The sequence below is a fragment of the Hemiscyllium ocellatum genome, chromosome 27, assembly GCF_020745735.1.
Source record: "Hemiscyllium ocellatum isolate sHemOce1 chromosome 27, sHemOce1.pat.X.cur, whole genome shotgun sequence".
NCBI classification, from domain to species: Eukaryota; Metazoa; Chordata; class Chondrichthyes; order Orectolobiformes; family Hemiscylliidae; genus Hemiscyllium; species Hemiscyllium ocellatum.
Window position 1 is genome coordinate 8,568,072 of NC_083427.1, and position 21,648 is coordinate 8,589,719.

Here is a 21,648-nt window from a genome sequence, read left to right on the forward strand (position 1 = left end):
AAATGTCTTTTTCAGGTTACTGCAAGTGGAGGATTTGCATTTGGGAAATTCAAACCAATTGTCACCTTGAGATCTGACACTGTTGGTTGATTTATCAGGACCTGGATATTTGACATTCAAGGGTAAGGATTGAGTTTCCACAAGTTTGCATTTTGTCACCTAAGAAAGATCTTTTTCACTTCCCCTGGCGATCGGGCAGTAGCAGGGAACAGGGTTCCCCTGGCGATGGGGTAATAGCAGCGACAGGGTTCCCCTGGCGATGGGGTAATAGCAGGGACAGGGTTCCCCTGGCGATGGGGTAATAGCAGGGACAGGGTTCCCCTGGCGATGGGGTAATAGCAGGGGCAGGGTTCCCCTGGCGATGGGGTAATAGCAGGGACAGGGTTCCCCTGGCGATGGGGTAATAGCAGGGACAGGGTTCCCCTGGCGATGGGGTAATAGCAGGGACAGGGTTCCCCTGGCGATGGGGTAATAGCAGGGACAGGGTTCCCCTGGCGATGGGGTAATAGCAGAGACAGGGGTCCCCTGGCGACCCTGTTCCTTCTCCTGCTGCCAGCCCAGGCTGCCTGCTCTCTCTGTGCTTTAATTTGAATTTCATAACATGTTTAATGGACCTTGAGATTTTGTTCGGATAATCCAAAATTTCGATAATTGATATTCGGATAACTGAGGTTGCACTGGGGAGGATGCATCGAAGATTTACCAGGATCCTATCTGGAATGGAGCATTTTAGTGATGGAAAGAGACTGGGTAAGCTCAGGTAATTTGAGAGGGGACCTGATCGAGGTATTTCTGAGTATTAGCAGACTGTATAGATTGAGTAGAAGGCCGCTGGTCAATAACAAAGGGACATAACTTTAAAGTTATGGGACTAATGTAGGTCGTAGTGTATTTTAGAAGTACAGTCTTGATGGGTCAAAGGGCCTCTTTTGCACCGTTTGATTATCTGATTTGCTTTTTGTTGAGACTACTTGAGGAATTATTTTAATTCAGAAATCCCAGGGAATGAAAGATCTTTGAACTTTCTGGAGCAGACTTGACTGGGGTCAGAAGTAAATGTCATTTCTCTCCTATGAAGGAGTATACAACAGAAAACATTCCAGCGCATACAGGCCCCTCGGCCCTCGTGCCGACGTGTGGAACCAATCTGAAGCCCATCTATCCTACATATGTTTATCCAGTGACCATTTAAATGCCCTTAACGTTGGCGAGTCTACTCCTGTTGCAGGCAGTGCGTTCCACACTCCAACGACTATCTGACATCTGTCCGATATCTATCACCCCCTTAGTTTAAAACCATATCCCCTTGTGCTAGCCATCACTATCTGAGGAAAAAGGCTCTCCCTGTCCACCCTGTCTAACCCTCTGATCATCTTGTATGTCGTATTAAGTCACCTCTCGACCTTCTTCACTCTAACGAAAACAGCCTTAAATCCCTCAGCCTTTCCTCATATGACCTTTCCTCCAGACCAGGCAACAGCCTAGTAAACTTCCTCTGCAACCTTTCCAATAATTCCATATCCTTCCTGTAATACGCTGACCAGAACTGTATGCAATACTCCAAGTGCGGTCACACCAGAGTTTTGTACAGCTGCAGCATGACCTTGTGGCTCCAAAACTCAATCCCTCTGCCAATAAAAGCTAACGCACCATATTCCTCCTTAACAATCCTGTCAACCTGGGTGGCAAGTTTCGGGGATCTATGTACATGGACACTGAGATCTCTCTGCTCATCTGCACTACCAAGAATCTTATCATTAGCCCTGTATTTTTTATTGCTGTTGCTCCTTCCGAAGTTAATCCCCTCACTCTGTTCCACATTAAACTCCATTTGCCACCTCTCAGCCCAGCCCTGCAGCCTATTTATGTCCCTCTGTAACCTGCGACATCCTTCAGCACTATCCACAACTCCAGTGACCTTCGTGTCATTCGCAAATTTACTAACCCATCCTTTATGCCCTCATCCAGGTCGTTTATAAAAATGACAAACCGTAGTGGACCCAAAACGGTTCCTTCTGGTACCCCACTAGTAATTAAGCTCCAGGATGAACATTTCCCGTCAACCACCACCCTCTGTCTTCTTTCAGCTAGCCAATTTCTAATCCAAACCGCTAAATCACCCTCAATCTCATGCCTCTGTATTTTCTGCAATAGCTTATCGTGGGGAACCTGATCAAACACCTCACTGAAATCCATATACATCACATCAACTGCTTTACCCTCATCCACCTGTTGGGTCACCTTCTCAAAGCACTCAATAAGGTTTGTGAGGCACGACCTACCCTTCAGAAAACCATGCTGACTATCCCTAATCAAGCTAATCCTTTCTAGATGATTATAAATTCTATCTCTTATAATCGTTTCCAAACCTTTGCCCAAAACAGAAGTCAGGCTCACTGGTCTATAATTACCAGGGTTGTCTCTACTCCCCTTCTTGAACAAGGGGACATTTGCTATCCTTCAGTCTCCTGACACTGTTCCTGTAGATAATGATGACATAAAGATCAAAGTCAAAGGCTTTGCAATCTCCTCCCTAGCTTTCCAGAGAACCCTAGGGTAAATCCCACCCATCCCAGGGGACTTATCTGTTTTTTCACACTTTCCGGAATTGCTAACACCTCCTCCTTATGAACCTTAATCTCTTTTCGTCGAATAGCTTGTATCTCAGTATTCTCCTCGACAACAATGTCTTTTTCTTGTGTAAAAACTGATGAAAAATATTCATTTAGTACCTGTGCTATCTCTTCAGACTCCTCACACAGCTTCCCACCACTGTCCTTGACTGGCCCTAATCTTACCCTAGTCATTCTTTTACTGCTGTCATACCTACAGAAAGCTTTTGGGTTTTCCTTGACCCTACCTGCCAAAGACTTCTCATGTCCCCTCCTGGCTCTTCTTTGCACTCTCTCTCTTTATGTCCTTCCTGGCTAACCTGTAACCCTCAAGCGCCCTAACTGAGCCTTCACATCTCATCTTTACATAAACCTTCCTCTTCCCCTTGACAAGAGATTCAATTTCCTTAGTAAACCACGGCTCCCTTGCTCGACAGCTTCCTCCCTGCCTGACCGGTGCATACTCATCTAGGACACACAGGAGCTTTTCCTTGAATAAGCTCCACATTTCTAATGTGCCCATCCCCTGCAGTTTCCATTCCCCATCCTATGCTTCCTAAATCTGCCTAATCGCATCGTAATTGCCTTTCCCCCATCTGTAACACTTGCCCAGTGGTATACACCTATCCCTTTCTATCACTAAAGTAAACATAACAGAATTGTGATCGCTATCACCAAAGTGCTCACATACCTCCAAATCTAACACCTGGCCGGGTTCATTCCCCAGTACCAAATCTAATGTGTCCTCGCCCCTTGTTGGCCTGTCTACATACTGTGTCAGGAAACCCTGCTGCACACATTGGATAAAAACTGACTATTTGGGGAAAGCAGTTATCCTGATATCAACATTTAGCTTTTGAAACTTCCAGATTAGAAATGCTTACTTGGAATCCTGCATAAGATAGGAGAACTGAGCAAGTCGAGGCTTTTAGTTTTATTTTGAGTTTTCGTGTCAGAAGATTTTATGGTTCACAGGAGTGAGCTGTGAGAAGTGATGAAGTCAAGCCGAAACATTAGATAGAGAAAGGTAACTTAGGGTGGCTCCGTGGTTACCATTATTGCCTCACACGACCAGGGACCCGGGTTCGATCTGAGTCTCGGGTCACTGTCTGTGTGACGTTTGCACATTGGCTACGTGTCTGCTTGAATATCCTCCGGGTGCTCCGGGTTCTTCCCACAGTCCGAGGATGTGCAGGTTAGGGTGGATTGGCCGTGCTAAATCGTCCCATAGTGCCCAAGGATGTGCGCGTTAGGGTGCATTGGCCATGCTAAATTGTCCCATAGTGCCCAGGGATGTGTAGGTTAGGGTGGATTGGCCATGCTAAATTGTCCCATAGTGCCCAGGGATGTGCAGGTTAGGGTGGATTGGCCAGGGTAAATTGTCCCATAGTGCCCAGCGATGTGTACGTTAGGATGGATTGGCCATGCTAAATTGTCCCATAGGGCCCAGGGATGTGCAGGTTAGGGTGCATTGGCCATGCCCAATTGTCCCATAGTGCTCATGGATATGCAGGTTCGGGTGAATTGGCCATGCTAAATCATCCATAGTACCCAGGAATGTGCAGGTTAGGGTGAATTGGCCATGCTAGATTGTCCCATAGTGCCTTGGGATGTGCAGGTTAGGGTGGATTGGCTGTGCTAATTTGTCCCATAGTGTCCAGGGATGTGCAGGTTAGGGTGGATTAGCCATGCTAATTTGTCCCACAGTGCCCAGGGATTTGCACGTTAGGATGGATTGGCCATGCTAAATTGTCCCATTGAGCCCAGGGATGTGCAGGTTAGGGTAGATTGACCATGCTAAATTGTCCCATAGTGCCCAGGGATGTACAAGTTAGGGTGAATTGGCCATGCTAAATTGTCCCATAGTGCCCAGGGAAGTGCAGGTTAGGTTGGATTGGCCAGGGTAAATTGTCCCATAGTGCCCAGGGATGTGCAGGTTAGGATGGATAGGCCATGCTAAATTGTCCCGTAGTGCCCAGGGATGTGCGCGTTAGGGTGCATTGGCCATGCTAAATTGTCCCATGGTGCCCAGGGATGTTCAGGTTAGGGTGGATTGGCCGTGCTAAATTGTCCCATAGTGCTTAGGGATATGCAGGTTAGGGTGAATTGACTGTGCTAAATTGTCCCATCGTGCCCAGGGATGTGCAGGTTAGGGTGGATTGGCCGTGCTAAATTGTCCCATAGTGCCTAGGGATATGCAGGTTAGGGTGGATTGGCCGTGCTAAATTGTCCCAGAGTGCCCAGGGATGTGTAGGTTAGGGTGGATTGGCCATACTAAATTGTCCCATAGTGCCCAGGGATATGCAGGTTAGGGTGGATTGGCCGTGCTAAATTGTCCCATAGTGCCTAGGGATATGCAGGTTAGGGTGGATTGGCCGTGCTAAATTGTCCCAGAGTGCCCAGGGATGTGTAGGTTAGGGTGGATTGGCCATGCTAAATTGTCCCACAGTGCCCAGGGATGTGTAGGTTAGGGTAGATTGGCCATGCTAAATTGTCCCATAGTGCGCAGGGATGTACGCGTTAGGGTGGATTGGCCAGGGTAAATTGTCCCATAGTGCGCAGGGATGTGTAGGTTAGGGTGGATTGGCCATGCTAAATTGTCATAGTGCCCAGGGATGTGCAGGTTAGGGTGGATTGGCCAGGGTAAATTGTCCCATAGTGCCCAGGGATGTGCAGGTTAGGGTGGATTGGCCATGCTAAATTGTCCCATTGTGCCCAGGGATGTGCAGGTTAAGGTGAATTGGCCATGCTAAATTGTCCCATAGTGCCCAGGGATGCACAAGTTAGGGTGGATTGGCCGTGCTAAATTGTCCCACAGTGCCCAGGGATGTGTAGTTTAGGGTGGATTGGCCATGCTAAATTGTCCCATAGTGCCCAGGGATGTGCAGGTTAGGGTGGATTGGCCAGGGTAAATTGTCCCATAGTGCCCAGGGATGTGTAGGTTAGGATGGATTGGCCATGCTAAATTGTCCCATAGGGCCCAGGGATGTGCAGGTTAGGGTGCATTGGCCATGCCAAATTGTCCCATAGTGCCCATGGATATGCAGGTTAGGGTAGATTGGCCGTGCTAAACTGTCCCATAGTGCCCCGGGATGTGCATGTTCGGGTGAATTAGCCATGCTAAATTGTCCCATAGTGCCCAGGGATGTACAAGTTAGGGTGAATTGGCCATGCTAAATTGTCCCATAGTGCTTAGGGATGTGGAGGTTAGGGTGAATTGGCCATGCTAAATTGTCATAGTGCCCAGGGATGTGCAGGTTAGGGTGGATTGGCCATGCTAAATTGTCCCATAGTGCCCAGGGATGTGCAGGTTAGGGTGAATTGACTGTGCTAAATTATCCCATCGTGCCCATGGATGTGCAGGTTAGGGTGGATTGGCCGTGCTAAATTGTCCCATAGTGCCTAGGGATATGCAGGTTAGGGTGAATTGGCCGTGCTAAATTGTCCCATAGTGCCTAGGGATATGCAGGTTAGGGTGAATTGGCCATGCTAAATTGTCCCATAGTGCCAAGGGATGTGCAGGTTAAGGTGAATCGGCCATGCTAAATTGTCCCATAGTGCCCAGGGATGTACAAGTTAGGGTGGATTGGCCGTGCTAAATTGTCCCACAGTGCCCAGGGATGTGTAGGTTAGGCTGGATTGGCCATGCTAAATTGTCCCATAGTGCCCAGGGATGGACCGGTTAGGGTGGATTGGCCGTGCTAAATTGTCCCATAGTGCCTCGGGATATGCAGGTTAGGGTGAATTGGCTGTGCTAATTTGTCTGCTGCAAATGTGTTGCTGGTCAAAGCACAGCAGGTTAGGCAGCATCTCAGGAATAGAGAATTCGACGTTTCGAGCATAAGCCCTTCATCAGGAATAAGAGAGAGAGAGAGCCAAGCAGGCTGAGATAAAAGGTAGGGAGGAGGGACTAGGGGGAGGGGCGATGGAGGTGGGATAGGTGGAAGGAGGTCAAGGTGAGGGTGATAGGCCGGAGTGGGGTGCGGGCGGAGAGGTCAGGAAGAGGATTGCAGGTTAGGAGGGCGGTGCTGAGTTGAGGGAACCGACTGAGACAAGGTGGGGGGAGGGGAAATGAGGAAGCCAAATTTTGTTGGTTGGAATGTAGTTCGGAGTCCGTGTGGGATCAGTCGGTTCCTTAGGCAGGTGCTGAGGAAGGAGATGTGGCTGTGGTAACGAGTCTGTTTGAGAACGTGGCTGAAGAGCTTCTGTGCAGAGGAGATGACCTGGGGGGTGCCGTGAGAGAGGGACTCACTGAAATCCTTGTAGAGGGAGGAAGAGAGCTTCTTCAAGGAAGGCATCCTTGTAAGAGGATTCGCAGTAGGTTAAAATCTTCGAGTAAAAAATGAGGTCTGCAGATGCTGGAGATCACAGCTGCAAATGTGTTGCTGGTCAAAGCACAGCAGGTTAGGCAGCATCTCAGGAATAGAGAATTCGACGTTTCGAGCATAAGCCCTTCATCAGGAATAAGAGAGAGAGAGAGAGAGAGCCTCCTTCCACCTATCCCACCTCCATCGCCCCTCCCCCTAGTCCCTCCTCCCTACCTTTTATCTCAGCCTGCTTGGCTCTCTCTCTCTCTTATTCCTGATGAAGGGCTTATGCTCGAAACGTCGAATTCTCTATTCCTGAGATGCTGCCTAACCTGCTGTGCTTTGACCAGCAACACATTTGCAGCTGTGATCTCCAGCATCTGCAGACCTCATTTTTTACTCGAAGGTGCTAATTTGTCCCATAGTGTCCAGGGATGTGCAGGTTAGGGTGGATTGGCCATGCTAATTTGTCCCACAGTGCCCAGGGATTTGCACGTTAGGATGGATTGGCCATGCTAAATTGTCCCGTTCAGCCCAGGGATGTGCAGGTTAGGGTGGTTTGACCATGCTAAATTGTCCCATAGTGCCCAGGGATGGACAAGTTAGGGTGAATTGGCCATGCTAAATTGTCCCATAGTGCCCGGGGAAGTGCAGGTTAGGTTGGATTGGCCAGGGTAAATTGTCCCATAGTGCCCAGGGATGTGCAGGTTAGGATGGATAGGCCATGCTAAATTGTCCCGTAGTGCCCAGGGAAGTGCGCGTTAGGGTGCATTGGCCATGCTAAATTGTCCCATCGTGCCCAGGGATGTTCAGGTTAGGGTGGATTGGCTGTGCTAAATTGTCCCATAGTGCTTAGGGATGTGCAGGTTAGGGTGAATTGGCCATGCTAAATCGTCCATAGTGCCCAGGAATGTGCAGGTTAGGGTGAATTGGCCATGCTAAATTGTCATAGTGCCCTGGGATGTGCAGGTTAGGGTGGATTGGCCGTGCTAAATTGTCCCATAGTGCCTAGGGATATGCAGGTTAGGGTGAATTGGCCGTGCTAAATTGTCCCATAGTGCCTAGGGATATGCAGGTTAGAGTGAATTGGCCATGCTAAATTGTCCCACAGTGCCCAGGGATGTGTAGGTTAGGGTGGATTGGCCATGCTAAATTGTCCCATAGGGCCCAAGGATGTGTACGTTAGGATGGATTGGCCATGCTAAATTGTCCCATAGGGCCCAGGGATGTGCAGGTTAGGGTGCATTGGCCATGCCCAATTGTCCCATAGTGCCCATGGATATGCAGGTTAGGGTGGATTGGCCGTGCTAAATTGTCCCATCGTGCCCAGGGATGTGCAGGTTCGGGTGAATTGGCCATGCTAAATCATCCATAGTACCCAGGAATGTGCAGGTTAGGGTGAATTGGCCATGCTAGATTGTCCCATAGTGCCTTGGGATGTGCAGGTTAGGGTGGATTGGCCATGCTAAACTGTCCCATAGCGCCTAGGGATATGCAGGTTAGGGTGAATTGGCTGTGCTAATTTGTCCCATAGTGTCCAGGGATGTGCAGGTTAGGGTGGATTGGCCATGCTAAATTGTCCCATTGAGCCCAGGGATGTGCAGGTTAGGTTGGATTGGCCAGGGTAAATTGTCCCATAGTGCCCAGGGATGTGCAGGTTAGGATGGATAGGCCATGCTAAATTGTCCCGTAGTGCCCAGGGATGTGCGCGCTAGGGTGCATTGGCCATGCTAAATTGTCCCATGGTGCCCAGCGATGTTCAGGTTAGGGTGGATTGGCCGTGCTAAATTGTCCCATAGTGCTTAGAGATGTGCAGGTTAGGATGAATTGGCCATGCTAAATCGTCCCATAGTGCCCAGGAATGTGCAGGTTAGGGTGAATTGGCCATGCTAAATTGTCATAGTGCCCAGGGATGTGCAGGTTAGGGTGGATTGGCCATGCTAAATTGTCCCATAGTGCCCAGGGATATGCAGGTTAGGGTGAATTGACTGTGCTAAATTGTCCCATCGTGCCCAGGGATGTGCAGGTTAGGGTGGATTGGCCGTGCTAAATTGTCCCAGAGTGCCCAGGGATGTGTAGGTTAGGGTGGATTGGCCGTGCTAAATTGTCCCATAGTGCCCAGGGATGGACAGGTTCGGGTGGATTGGCCGTGCTAAATTGTCCCACAGTGCCCAGGGATGTGTAGGTTAGGGTAGATTGGCCATGCTAAATTGTCCCATAGTGCCCAGGGATGTGCAGGTTAGAGTGGATTGGCCAGGGTAAATTGTCCCATAGTGCCCAGGGATGTGTAGGTTAGGATGGATTGGCCAGCTAAATTGTCCCATAGTGCCCAGGGATGTGCGCGTTAGGGTGGATTGGCCAGGGTAAATTGTCCCATAGTGCCCAGGGATGTACAAGTTAGGGTGGATTGGCCGTGCTAAATTGTCCCACAGTGCCCGGGGATGTGTAGGTCCGGGTGGATTGGCCATGCTTAATTGTCCCATAGTGCCCAGGGATGTGCAGGTTAGAGTGGATTGGCCAGGGTAAATTGTCACATAGTTCCCAGGGATGTGCAGGTTAGGGTGCATTGGCCATACCAAATTGTCCCATAGTGCCCATGGATATGCAGGTTAGGGTGGATTGGCCGTACTAAACTGTCCCATAGTGCCCCGGGATGTGCATGTTCGGGTGAATTGGCCATGCTAAATCATCCATAGTGCCCAGGAATGTGCAGGTTAGGGTGAATTGGCCATGCTAGATTGTCCCATTGTGCCTTGGGATTTGCAGGTTAGGGTGGATTGGCCATGCTAAATTGTCCCATAGTGCCCAGGGATGTACAAGTTAGGGTGAATTGGCCATGCTAAATTGTCCCATAGTGCCCGGGGAAGTGCAGGTTAGGTTGGATTGGCCAGGGTAAATTGTCCCATAGTGCCCAGGGATGTGCAGGTTAGGATGGATAGGCCATGCTAAATTGTCCCGTAGTGCCCAGGGATGTGCGCGTTAGGGTGCATTGGCCATGCTAAATTGTCCCATAGTGCCCAGGGATGTGCAGGTTAGGGTGGATTGGCCATGCTAAATGTCCCATAGCGCCTAGGGATATGCAGGTTAGGGTGAATTGGCTGTGCTAATTTGTCCCATAGTGCCCAGGGATGTGCAGGTTAGGGTGGATTGACCATGCTAAATTGTCCCATAGTGCCCAGGGATGTACAAGTTAGGGTGAATTGGCCATGCTAAATTGTCCCATAGTGCCCGGGGAAGTGCGCGTTAGGGAGCATTGGCCATGCTAAATTGTCCCATAGTTCGCAGGGATGTGCAGGTTAGGGTGAATTGGCCGTGCTAAATTGTCATAGTGCCCAGGGATGTGCAGGTTAGGGTGGATTGGCCATGCTAAATTGTCCCATAGTGCCCAGGGATGTGCAGGTTAGGGTGAATTGACTGTGCTAAATTGTCCCATCATGCCCTGGGATGTGCAGGTTCGGGTGGATTGGCCGTGCTAAATTGTCCCATAGTGCCTAGGGATGTGCAGGTTAGGCTGAATTGGCCGTGCTAAATTGTCCCATAGTGCCTAGGGATATGCAGGTTAGGGTGAATTGGTCATGCTAAATTGTCCCATAGTGCCCAGGGATGTGCAGGTTAAGGTGAATTGGCCATGCTAAATTGTCCCATAGTGCCCAGGGATGTGCAGGTTAGGGTGGATTGGCCATGCAATATTGTCCCATAGTGCCCAGGGATGTACCAGTTAGGGTGGATTGGCCGTGCTAAATTGTCCCAGAGTGCCCAGGGATGTGTAGGTTAGGGTGGATTGGCGATGCTAAATTGTCCCATAGTGCCCAGGGATGGACAGGTTAGGGTGGATTGGCCGTGCTAAATTGTCCCATAGTGCCCAGGGATGGACAGGTTCGGGTGGATTGGCCGTGCTAAATTGTCCCACAGTGCCCAGGGATGTGTAGGTTAGGGTGGATTGGCCATGCTAAATTGTCCCATAGTGCCCAGGGATGTGCGCGTTAGGGTGGATTGGCCAGGGTAAATTGTCCCATAGTGCCCAGGGATGTGTAGTTTAGGGTGGATTGGCCATGCTAAATTGTCCCATAGTGCCCAGGGATGTGCGCGTTAGGGTGGATTGGCCAGGGTAAATTGTCCCATAGTGCCCAGGGATGTGTAGGTTAGGATGGATTGGCCATGCTAAATTGTCCCATAGTGCCCAGGGATGTGCGCGTTAGGGTTGATTGGCCATTCTAAATTGTCATAGTGCCCAGGGATGTGCAGGTTAGGGTGGATTGGCCAGGGTAAATTGTCCCATAGTGCCCAGGGATATGCAGGTTAGGGTGAATTGTCTGTACTAAATTGTCCCATCGTGCCCAGGGATGTGCAGGTTAGGGTGGATTGGCCGTGCTAAATTGTCCCATAGTGCCTAGGGATATGCAGGTTAGGGTGAATTGGCCATGCTAAATTGTCCCATAGTGCGCAGGGATGTGCAGGTTCGGGTGGATTGGCCATGCTAAATTGTCCCATAGTGCCCAGGGATGTGCAGGTTAGGGTGAATTGGCCATGCTAAATTGTCCCGTTGTGCCCAGGGATGTGCAGGTTAAGGTGAATTGGCCATGCTAAATTGTCCCACAGTGCCCAGGGATGTGCAGGTTAGGGTGGATTGGCCATGCTAAATTGTCCCATAGTGCCCAGGGATGTACACGTTAGGGTGGATTGGCCGTGCTAAATTGTCCCACAGCGCCCAGGGATGTGTAGGTTAGGGTGGATTGGCCATGCTAAATTGTCCCATAGTGCCCAGGGATGTGTAGGTTAGGGTGGAATGGCCAGGGTAAATTGTCCCATAGTGCCCAGGGATGTGTAGGTTAGGATGGATTGGCCATGCTAAATTGTCCCATAGGGCCCAGGGATGTGCAGGTTAGGGTGCATTGGCCATGCCAAATTGTCCCATAGTGCCCCGGGATGTGCAGGTTAGGTTGGATTGGCCATGCTAAACTGTCCCATAGCGCCTAGGGATATGCAGGTTAGGGTGAATTGGTTGTGCTAATTTGTCCCATGGTGTCCAGGGATGTGCAGGTTAGGGTGGATTGGCCATGCTAATTTGTCCCACAGTGCCCATGGATTTGCACGTTAGGATGGATTGGCCATGCTAAATTGTCCCATAGTGCCCGGGGAAGTGCAGGTTAGGATGGATAGGCCATGCTAAATTGTCCCGTAGTGCCCAGGGATGTGTGCGTTAGGATGCATTGGCCATGCTAAATTGTCCCATGGTGCCCAGGGATGTTCAGGTTAGGGTGGATTGGCCGTGCTAAATTGTCCCATAGTGCCCAGGGATATGCTGGTTAGGGTGAATTGACTGTGCTAAATTGTCCCATCGTGCCCAGGGATGTGCAGGTTAGGGTGGATTGGCCGTGCTAAATTGTCCCATAGTGCCTAGGGATATGCAGGTTAGGGTGGATTGGCCATGCTAAATTGTCCCATAGTGCCCAGGGATGTGTAGGTTAGGGTGGAATGGCCAGGGTAAATTGTCCCATAGTGCCCAGGGATGTGTAGGTTAGGATGGATTGGCCATGCTAAATTGTCCCATAGGGCCCAGGGATGTGCAGGTTAGGGTGGATTGGCCATGCTAAATTGTCCCATAGTGCCCAGGGATATGCAGGTTAGGGTGAATTGACTGTGCTAAATTGTCCCTTCGTGCCCTGGGATGTGCAGGTTAGGGTGGATTGGCCGTGCTAAATTGTCCCATCGTGCCCAGGGATGTGCAGGTTAGGGTGGACTGGCCATGCTAAATTGTCCATAGTGCCCAGGGATGTGCCGGTTAGTGTGAATTGGCCATGCTTAATTGTCCATAGTGCCCAGGGATGTGCACGTTAGGGTGGATTGGCCATGTTAAATTGTCCATAGTGCCCTGGGATGTGTAGGTTAGGGTGGATTGGCCGTGCTAAATTGTCCATAGTGTCCAGGGATATGCAGATTACGGTGAATTGGCCATACTAAATTGTCCCATAGTGCCTAGGGATATGCAGATTAGGGTGGATTGGCCGTGCTAAACTGTCCCATAGCGCCTAGGGATATGCAGGTTAGGGTGAATTGGTTGTGCTAATTTGTCCCATGGTGTCCAGGGATGTGCAGGTTAGGGTGGACTGGCCGTGCTAAATTGTCCATCGTGCCCAGGGATGTGCAGGTTAGTGTGAATTGGCCATGTTAAATTGTCCATAGTGCCCTGGGATGTGCAGGTTAGGGTGGATTGCCCATGCTAAATTGTCCATAGTGCCCTGGGATGTACAAATTCGGGTAGATTGGCCATGCTAAATTGTCCCATAGTGCCCAGGGATGTACAAGTTAGGGTGGATTGGCCGTGCTAAATTGTCCCACAGTGCCCAGGGATGTGCAGGTTAGGGTGGATTGGCCAGGGTAAATTGTCCCATAGGGCCCAGGGATGTGCAGGTTAGGGTGCACTGGCCATGCTAAACTGTCCCATAGCGCCTAGGGATATGCAGGTTAGGGTGAATTGGTTGTGCTAATTTGTCCCATGGTGTCCAGGGATGTGCAGGTTAGGGTGGATTGGCCATGCTAATTTGTCCCACAGTGCCCAGGGATTTGCACGTTAGGATGGATTGGCCATGCTAAATTGTCCCATTGAGCCCAGGGATGTGCAGGTTAGGGTGGATTGACCATGCTAAATTGTCCCATAGTGCCCAGGGATGTACAAGTTAGGGTGAATTGGCCATGCTAAATTGTCCCATAGTGCCCGGGGAAGTGCAGGTTAGGGTGAATTGGCCATGCTAAATCGTCCATAGTGCCCAGGAATGTGCAGCTTAGGGTGAATTGGCCATGCTAAATTGTCCCATAGTGCCCAGGGATATGCAGGTTAGGGTGAATTGACTGTGCTAAATTGTCCCATCGTGCCCTGGGATGTGCAGGTTAGGGTGGATTGGCCGTGCTAAATTGTCCCATCGTGTCTAGGGATATGCAGGTTAGGGTGAATTGGCGGTGCTAAATTGTCCCATAGTGCCTAGGGATATGCAGGTTAGGGTGAATTGGCTGTGCTGAATTGTCCCATAGTGCCCAGCGATGTGCAGTTAGGGTGAATTTGCCATGCTAAATTGTCCCATAGTGCCCAGGGATGTGCAGGTTAGGATGGACTGGCCATGTTAAATTGTCCATAGTGCCCAGGGATGTGCAGGTTAGTGTGAATTGGCCATGCTTAATTGTCCATAGTGCCCAGGGATGTGCACGTTAGGGTAGATTGGCCATGCTAAATTGTCCATAGTGCCCAGGGATGTGCAGGTTAGGGTGGACTGGCCATGCTAAATTGTCCATAGTGGGCAGGGATGTGCAGGTTAGTGTGAATTGGCCATGCTTAATTGTCCATAGTGCCCAGGGATGTGCACGTTAGGGTGGATTGGCCATGCCAAATTGTCCATAGTGCCCTGGGATGTACAACGTAGGGTAGATTGGCCATGCTAAATTGTCCCATAGTGCCCATGGATGTGCAGGTTAGGGTGGATTGGCCATGCTAAATTGTCCCATTGTGCCCATGGATGTGCAGGTTAGGGTGCATTGGCCATGCCAAATTGTCCCATAGTGCCCAGGGATGTGCAGGTTAGGGTGAATTGGCCATGCTGAATTGTCCATCGTGCCCAGGGATGTGTAGGTTAGGGTGGATTGGCCATGCTAAATTGTCCCATAAGCCCAGGGATGTGCAGGTTAGGGTGGATTGGCCAGGGTAAATTGTCCCATAGTGCCCAGGGATGTGTAGGTTAGGATGGATTGGCCATGCTAAATTGTCCCATAGGGCCCGGGGATCTGCAGGTTAGGGTGCATTGGCCATGCCAAATTGTCCCATAGTGCCCAGGGATGTGCAGGTTAGGGTGGATTGGCTGTGCTAATTTGTCCCATCGTGTCCAGGGATGTGCAGGTTAGGGAGGATTGGCCGTGCTAAATTGTCCCATAGTGCCCAATGATGTGCAGGTTAGGGTGAATTGGCCATGCTAAATCATCCATAGTGCCCAGGGATGTGCAGGTTAGAGTGCATTGGCCATGCTAAATTGTCCATAGTGCCTAGGGATATGCAGTTCAGGGTGGATTGGCCGTGCTAAATTGTCCCATAGTGCCTAGGGATATGCAGATTAGGGTGAATTGGCTGTGCTAAATTATCCCATAGTGTCCAGGGATGTGCAGGTTAGGGTGGACTGGCCGTGCTAAATTGTCCATAGTGCCCAGGGATGTGCAGGTTAGTGTGAATTGGCCATGCTTAATTGTCCATAGTGCCCAGGGATGTGCACGTTAGGGTGGATTGGCCATGTTAAATTGTCCATAGTGCCCTGGGATGTGCACGTTAGGGTAGATTGCCCATGCTAAATTGTCCCATAGTGCCCAGGGATGTAAAAGTTAGGGTGGAATGGCCGTGCTAAATTGTCCCACAGTGCCCAGGGATGTGTAGGTTAGGGTGGATTGGCCATGCTAAATTGTCCCATAGTGCCCAGGGATGGACAGATTAGGGTGGATTTGCCGTGCTAAATTGTCCCATCGTGCCCAAGGATGTGCAGTTCAGGGTGGATTGGCCGTGCTAAATTGTCCCACAGTGCCGAGGGATATGCAGGTTAGGGTGAATTGGCCGTGCTAAATTGTCCCATAGTGCCGAGGGATATGCAGGTTAGGGTGAATTGGCTGTGCTAAATTGTCCCATAGTGTCCAGGGATGTGCAGGTTAGGATGGATTGGCCGTGCTAAATTGTCCCATAGTGCCCAGCAATGTGCAGTTAGGGTGAATTGGCCATGCTAAATTGTCCCATAGTGCCCAGCGATGTGCAGTTAGGGTGAATTGGCCATGCTAAATTGTCCCATCGTGCCCAGGGATGTGCAGGTTAGGGTAGATTGGCCATGCTAAATTGTCCATAGTGCCCAGGGACGTGCAGGTTAGGGTGAATTGGCCGTGCTAAATTGTTCATACGGCTCAGGGATGTGCAGGTTAGGGTGGACTGGCCATGCTAAATTGTCCATAGTGCCTAGGGATGTGCACGTTATGGTGGATCGGCCATGTTAAATTGTCCATAGTGCCCTGGGATGTACAACTTAGGGTAGATTGGCCATGCTAAATTGTCCCATAGTGCCCATGGATGTGCAGGTTGGGGTGAATTGGCCGTGCTAAATTGTCCCATAGTGCCCAGGGATGGACAGGTTAGGGTGGATTGGCCGTGCTAAAGTGTCCCACAGTGCCCAGGGATGTGTAGGTTAGGGTTGATTGGCCAGGGTAAATTGTCCCATAGTGCCCAGGGATGTGTAGGTTAGGATGGATTGGCCATGCTAAATTGTCCCATAGTGCCCAGGGATGTGCGCGTTAGGGTGGATTGGCCATGCTAAATTGTCATAGTGCCCAGGGATGTGCAGGTTAGGGTGGATTGGCCAGGGTAAATTGTCCCGTAGTGCCCAGGGATATGCAGGTTAGGGTGAATTGGCTGTACTAAATTGTCCCATCGTGCCCAGGGATGTGCAGGTTAGGGTGGATTGGCCGTGCTAAATTGTCCCATAGTGCCCAGGGATGGACAGGTTAGGGTGGATTGGCCGTGCTAAAGTGTCCCACAGTGCCCAGGGATGTGTAGGTTAGGGTAGATTGGCCATGCTAAATTGTCCCATAGTGCCCAGGGATGTGCAGGTTAGGGTTGATTGGCCAGGGTGAATTGTCCCATAGTGCCCAGGGATGTGTAGGTTAGGATGGATTGGCCATGCTAAATTGTCCCATAGTGCCCAGGGATGTACAAGTTAGGGTGAATTGGCCATGCTAAATTGTCCCATAGTGCCCAGGGATGTGCAGGTTAGGGTGGATTGGCCATGCTAAATTGTCCCATAGTGCCCAGGGATGTACAAGTTAGGGTGGATTGGCCGTGCTAAATTGTCCCACAGTGCCCAGGGATGTGTAGGTTAGGGTGGATTGGCCATGCTAAATTGTCCCATAGTGCCCAGGGATGGACCGGTTCGGGTGGATTGGCTGTGCTAAATTGTCCCATAGTGCCCAGGGATGGAGAGGTTAGGGTGGATTGACCGTGCTAAATTGTCCCACAGTGCCCAGGGATGTGTAGGTTAGGGTGGATTGGCCATGCTAAATTGTCCCATAGTGCCCAGGGATGTGCAGGTTAGGGTGGATTGGCCAGGGTAAATTGTCCCATAGTACCAAGGGATGTGTAGGTTAGGATGGATTGGTCATGCTAAATTGTCCCATAGTGCCCAGGGATGTGTGCGTTAGGATGGATTGGCCATGCTAAATTGTCCCACAGTGCCCAGGGATGTGCAGGCTAGGGTGGATTGGCCGTGCTAAATTGTCCCATTGAGCCCAGGGATGTGCAGGTTAGGGTGGATTGGCCATGCTAAATTGTCCCATAGTGCCCTGGGATGTGCAGGTTAGTGTGGATTGGCCATGCTAAATTGTCCCATAGTGCCCAGGGATGTGTAGGTTCGGGTGAATTGGCCATGCTAAATCATCCATTGTCCCCAGGAATGTGCAGGTTAGGGTGAATTGGCCATTGCAAATTGTCCCATAGTGCCCAGGGATGTACAGGTTAGGGTGGATTGGCCGTGCTAAATTGTCCCACAGTGCCCAGGGATGTGTAGGTCAGGGTGGATTGGCCATGCTTAATTGTCCCATAGTGCCCAGGGATGTGCAGGTTAGGGTGGATTGGCCAGGGTAAATTGTCCCATAGTGCCCAGGGATGTGTAGGTTAGGATGGATTGGCCATGCTAAATTGTCCCATAGGGCCCAGGGATGTGCAGGTTAGGGTGCATTGGCCATGCCAAATTGTCCCATAGTGCCCATGGATATGCAGGTTAGGGTGGATTGGCCGTACTAAACTGTCCCATAGTGCCCCGGGATGTGCATGTTCGGGTGAATTGGCCATGCTAAATCATCCATAGTGCCCAGGAATGTGCAGGTTAGGGTGAATTGGCCATGCTAGATTGTCCCATAGTGCCTTGGGATGTGCAGCTTAGGGTGGATTGGCCATGCTAAATGTCCCATAGCGCCTAGGGATATGCAGGTTAGGGTGAATTGGCTGTGCTAATTTGTCCCACAGTGCCCAGGGATGTGCCAGTTAGGGTGGATTGGCCGTGCTAAATTGTCCCATAGTGCCTAGGGATGTGCAGGTTAGGCTGAATTGGCCGTGCTAAATTGTCCCATAGTGCCCAGGGATGTGCAGGTTAGGGTGGATTGGCCAGGGTAAATTGTCCCATAGTGCCCAGGGATGTGTAGGTTAGGATGGATTGGCCATGCTAAATTGTCCCATAGTGCCCATGGATATGCAGGTTAGGGTGGATTGGCCGTGCTAAATTGTCCCATAGTGCCCCGGGATGTGCAGGTTAGGGTGGATTGGCCATGCTAAACTGTCCCATAGCGCCTAGGGATATGCAGGTTAGGGTGAATTGGTTGTGCTAATTTGTCCCATGGTGTCCAGGGATGTGCAGGTTAGGGTGGATTGGCCATGCTAAATTGTCCCATAGTGCCCAGGGATGTACAAGTTAGGGTGAATTGGCCATGCTAAATTGTCCCATAGTGCCCAGGGATGTGCAGGTTAGGGTGGATTGGCCATGCTAAATTGTCCCATAGTGCCCAGGGATGTACAAGATAGGGTGGATTGGCCGTGCTAAATTGTCCCACAGTGCCCAGGGATGTGTAGGTTAGGGTGGATTGGCCATGCTAAATTGTCCCATAGTGCCCAGGGATGGACCGGTTCGGGTGGATTGGCTGTGCTAAATTGTCCCATAGTGCCCAGGGATGGAGAGGTTAGGGTGGATTGACCGTGCTAAATTGTCCCACAGTGCCCAGGGATGTGTAGGTTAGGGTGGATTGGCCATGCTAAATTGTCCCATAGTGCCCAGGGATGTGCAGGTTAGGGTGGATTGGCCAGGGTAAATTGTCCCATAGTGCCAAGGGATGTGTAGGTTAGGATGGATTGGTCATGCTAAATTGTCCCATAGTGCCCAGGGATGTGTGCGTTAGGGTGGATTGGCGATGATAAATTGTCCCACAGTGCCCAGGGATGTGCAGGCTAGGGTGGATTGGCCGTGCTAAATTGTCCCATTGAGCCCAGGGATGTGCAGGTTAGGGTGGATTGGCCATACTAAATTGTCCCATAGTGCCCAGGCATGTGCAGGTTAAGGTGAATTGGCCATGCTAAATTGTCCCATAGTGCCCTGGGATGTGCAGGTTAGTGTGGATTGGCCATGCTAAATTGTCCCCTAGTGCCCAGGGATGCGCAGGTTAGGGTGGATTGGCCAGGGTAAATTGTCCCATAGTGCCCAGGGATGTGTAGGTTCGGGTGAATTGGCCATGCTAAATTGTCCCATAGTGCCCAGGGATGTGCAGGTTAGGGTGGATTGGCCGTGCTAAACTGTCCCATAGTGCCTAGGGATATGCAGGTTAGGGTGAATTGGCTGTGCTAATTTGTCCCATAGTGCCCAGGGATGTGCACGTTAGGGTGAATTGGCCATGCTAAATTGTCCCATAGTACCCAGGGAAGTGCAGGTTACGTTGGATTGGCCAGGGTAAATTGTCCCATCGTGCCCAAGGATATGCAGGTTAGGGTGAATTGGCTGTGCTAAATTGTCCCATCGTGCCCAGGGATGTGCAGGTTAGGGTGGATTGGCCGTGCTAAATTGTCCCATAGTGCCCAGGGATGTGCACGTTAGGGTAGATTGGCCATGCTAAATTGTCCATAGTGCCCAGGGATGTGCAGTTAGGGTGAATTGGCCATGCCACATTGTCCCATAGTGCCCAGGGATGTGCAGGTTAGGGTGGATTGGCCATGCTAAATTGTCCCATAGTACCCAGGGATGTGCAGGTTAGGGTGCATTGGCCATGCCAAATTGTCCCATAGTGCCCATGGATGTGCAGGTTAGGATGGATTGGCCATGGTAAATTGTCCCACAGTGCCCAGGGAAGTGCAGGTTAGGTTGGATTGGCCAGGGTAAATTGCCCCATTGTGCCCAGGGATGTGCACGTTAGGGTGCATTGGCCATGCTAAATTGTTCCATGGTGCCCAGGGATGTTCAGGTTAGGGTGGATTGGCCGTGCTAAATTGTCCCATAGTGCCCAGGGATGTGCAGGTTAGGGTGGATTGGCCATGCTAAATTGTCCATAGTGCCCTGGGATGTGCAGGTTAGGGTGGATTGGCCATGCTAAATTGTCCCATAGTGCCCAGGGATGTGCAGGTTAGGGTGGATTGGCCATGCTTAATTGTCCCATAGTGCCCAGGGATGTGCACGTTAGGTTGCATTGGCCATGTTAAATTGTCCATAGTGCCGTGTGATGTACAAGTTAGGGTAGATTGGCCGTGCTAAGTTGTCCATAGTGCCCAGGGATGGGCAGGTTACGGTGGATTGGCCTTGCTAAATTATCCCATAGTGCCCCGGGATATGTAGGTTAGGTGAATTAGTCAGGGGTGAATGTAGGTTACGACAATGGGTCTCGGTGGGTTACTCTTCAGAGGGGCGGTGTGGACTGGTTGGGCCAAATGCCTGTCTCCACACTGTAGGGAATCTAATCTAATCTAGTATTGTTTTGTTGACTGACTCCAGCCTAGTAATTATTGTCAAGGTGAGCATGTTTTGGAACTTCAGCTCTAATTTAGAGGTTTTTGTGCTGTTCTCTGTTACCTGTGCGAGGTCCATGGTTGTGCAGCTGGTGTAGCTTCTTTCCTGTTGACCTGAATCCATGTCCATCCTTTGATCTGGTTCATCTCTGTCCCTCCCTGGTCTGTCTAACATCCCACCCCTTTTAGCTCTGTTCAGTAATATGTTGTTATTTCTGCCGACTGTGTCTGAATGAGGTTACCTGACCAGGTGCTGCGGATTCATCAGCTTTATCTCTGTACAATATTCATTCGATTAGATTAGATTCTCTACAGTGTGGAAACAGGCCCTTCGGCCCAATAAATCCACACCGACCCTCCGAAGAGTAACCCACCCGGACTCATTTCCCTACATTTATACCTGATTAATACACCTAATACTATGGCAATTTAGCCTGGCAAATCTACCCTAACTTACACATCCCTAAACACTATCGGCAATTTAGTACGGCCAATTCACTCTAACCTGTACATCCCCGAACACTATAGACTATTTAGTATGGCCAATTCTCCCTAACCTGCACATCTTTGGCTTGTGGGAGGAAACCAGAGTACCCGGAGGAAACCCACGCAGAGACAGGGAGAATGTTCAAACTCCACACACAGTCGCCCCCGAGACTGGGATTGAACCCAGGTCCCTGTCACTGTGAGGCAGCAGTGCTAACCGCTGAGCCACCGTGCCGCCTGAAATTCACCATCAGGTGATTGTTTCTCCGATGCTATTGTCGATTTCTTTTCCACTTCTGACCTTATATTGACCAAATTCTGCACCAATTGTATTGCATATTTCACCCTGTGTTAGTGAAACACGAGTGAAACACTAACTCTGCTGGTTTCAGTAGAGAGAGAAACAAATATTGCCAATCCCCAGTTGTCCATGTCTGAACAAATGCCATGGTAATGCTGTTAGGTCAACAGTTACAAGGTATTCATCCATGTATTATGACAGAACCAGGCATTATGATCAGTGTCCAAACCGACAAGAGTAACTTGTATTTAGATGAGACCTACTGAAGAATAAAACAATTCATTTCATTCATAGATATGTTACAAAGTGACTTTTGACACAGGGTCACACTGTAAGACAGGGAACCGCAGCTGAGACAGAAAAGGATGACTCTGAGGGAAATAAGGTCAGAGGCAG

At 50.2% G+C, this 21,648-nt stretch overlaps 2 protein-coding genes across 2 annotated transcripts in view; both read left to right on the forward strand.

The window, feature by feature from the left end:
- Positions 1-21,648, forward strand: part of LOC132828646 (zinc finger protein 850-like) — a 71,047-nt gene that overhangs the window by 18,778 nt on the left and 30,621 nt on the right. The gene's annotated exons all lie outside the window — the stretch shown is intronic.
- LOC132828730 (gastrula zinc finger protein XlCGF71.1-like) overlaps positions 1-21,648 on the forward strand; it is a 29,244-nt gene that overhangs the window by 1,166 nt on the left and 6,430 nt on the right. The window contains exon 2 of the mRNA XM_060845848.1: positions 16-122. The gene's annotated coding sequence lies outside the window, so the exon portion shown is untranslated. The remainder of the gene's footprint in view (positions 1-15; positions 123-21,648) is intronic.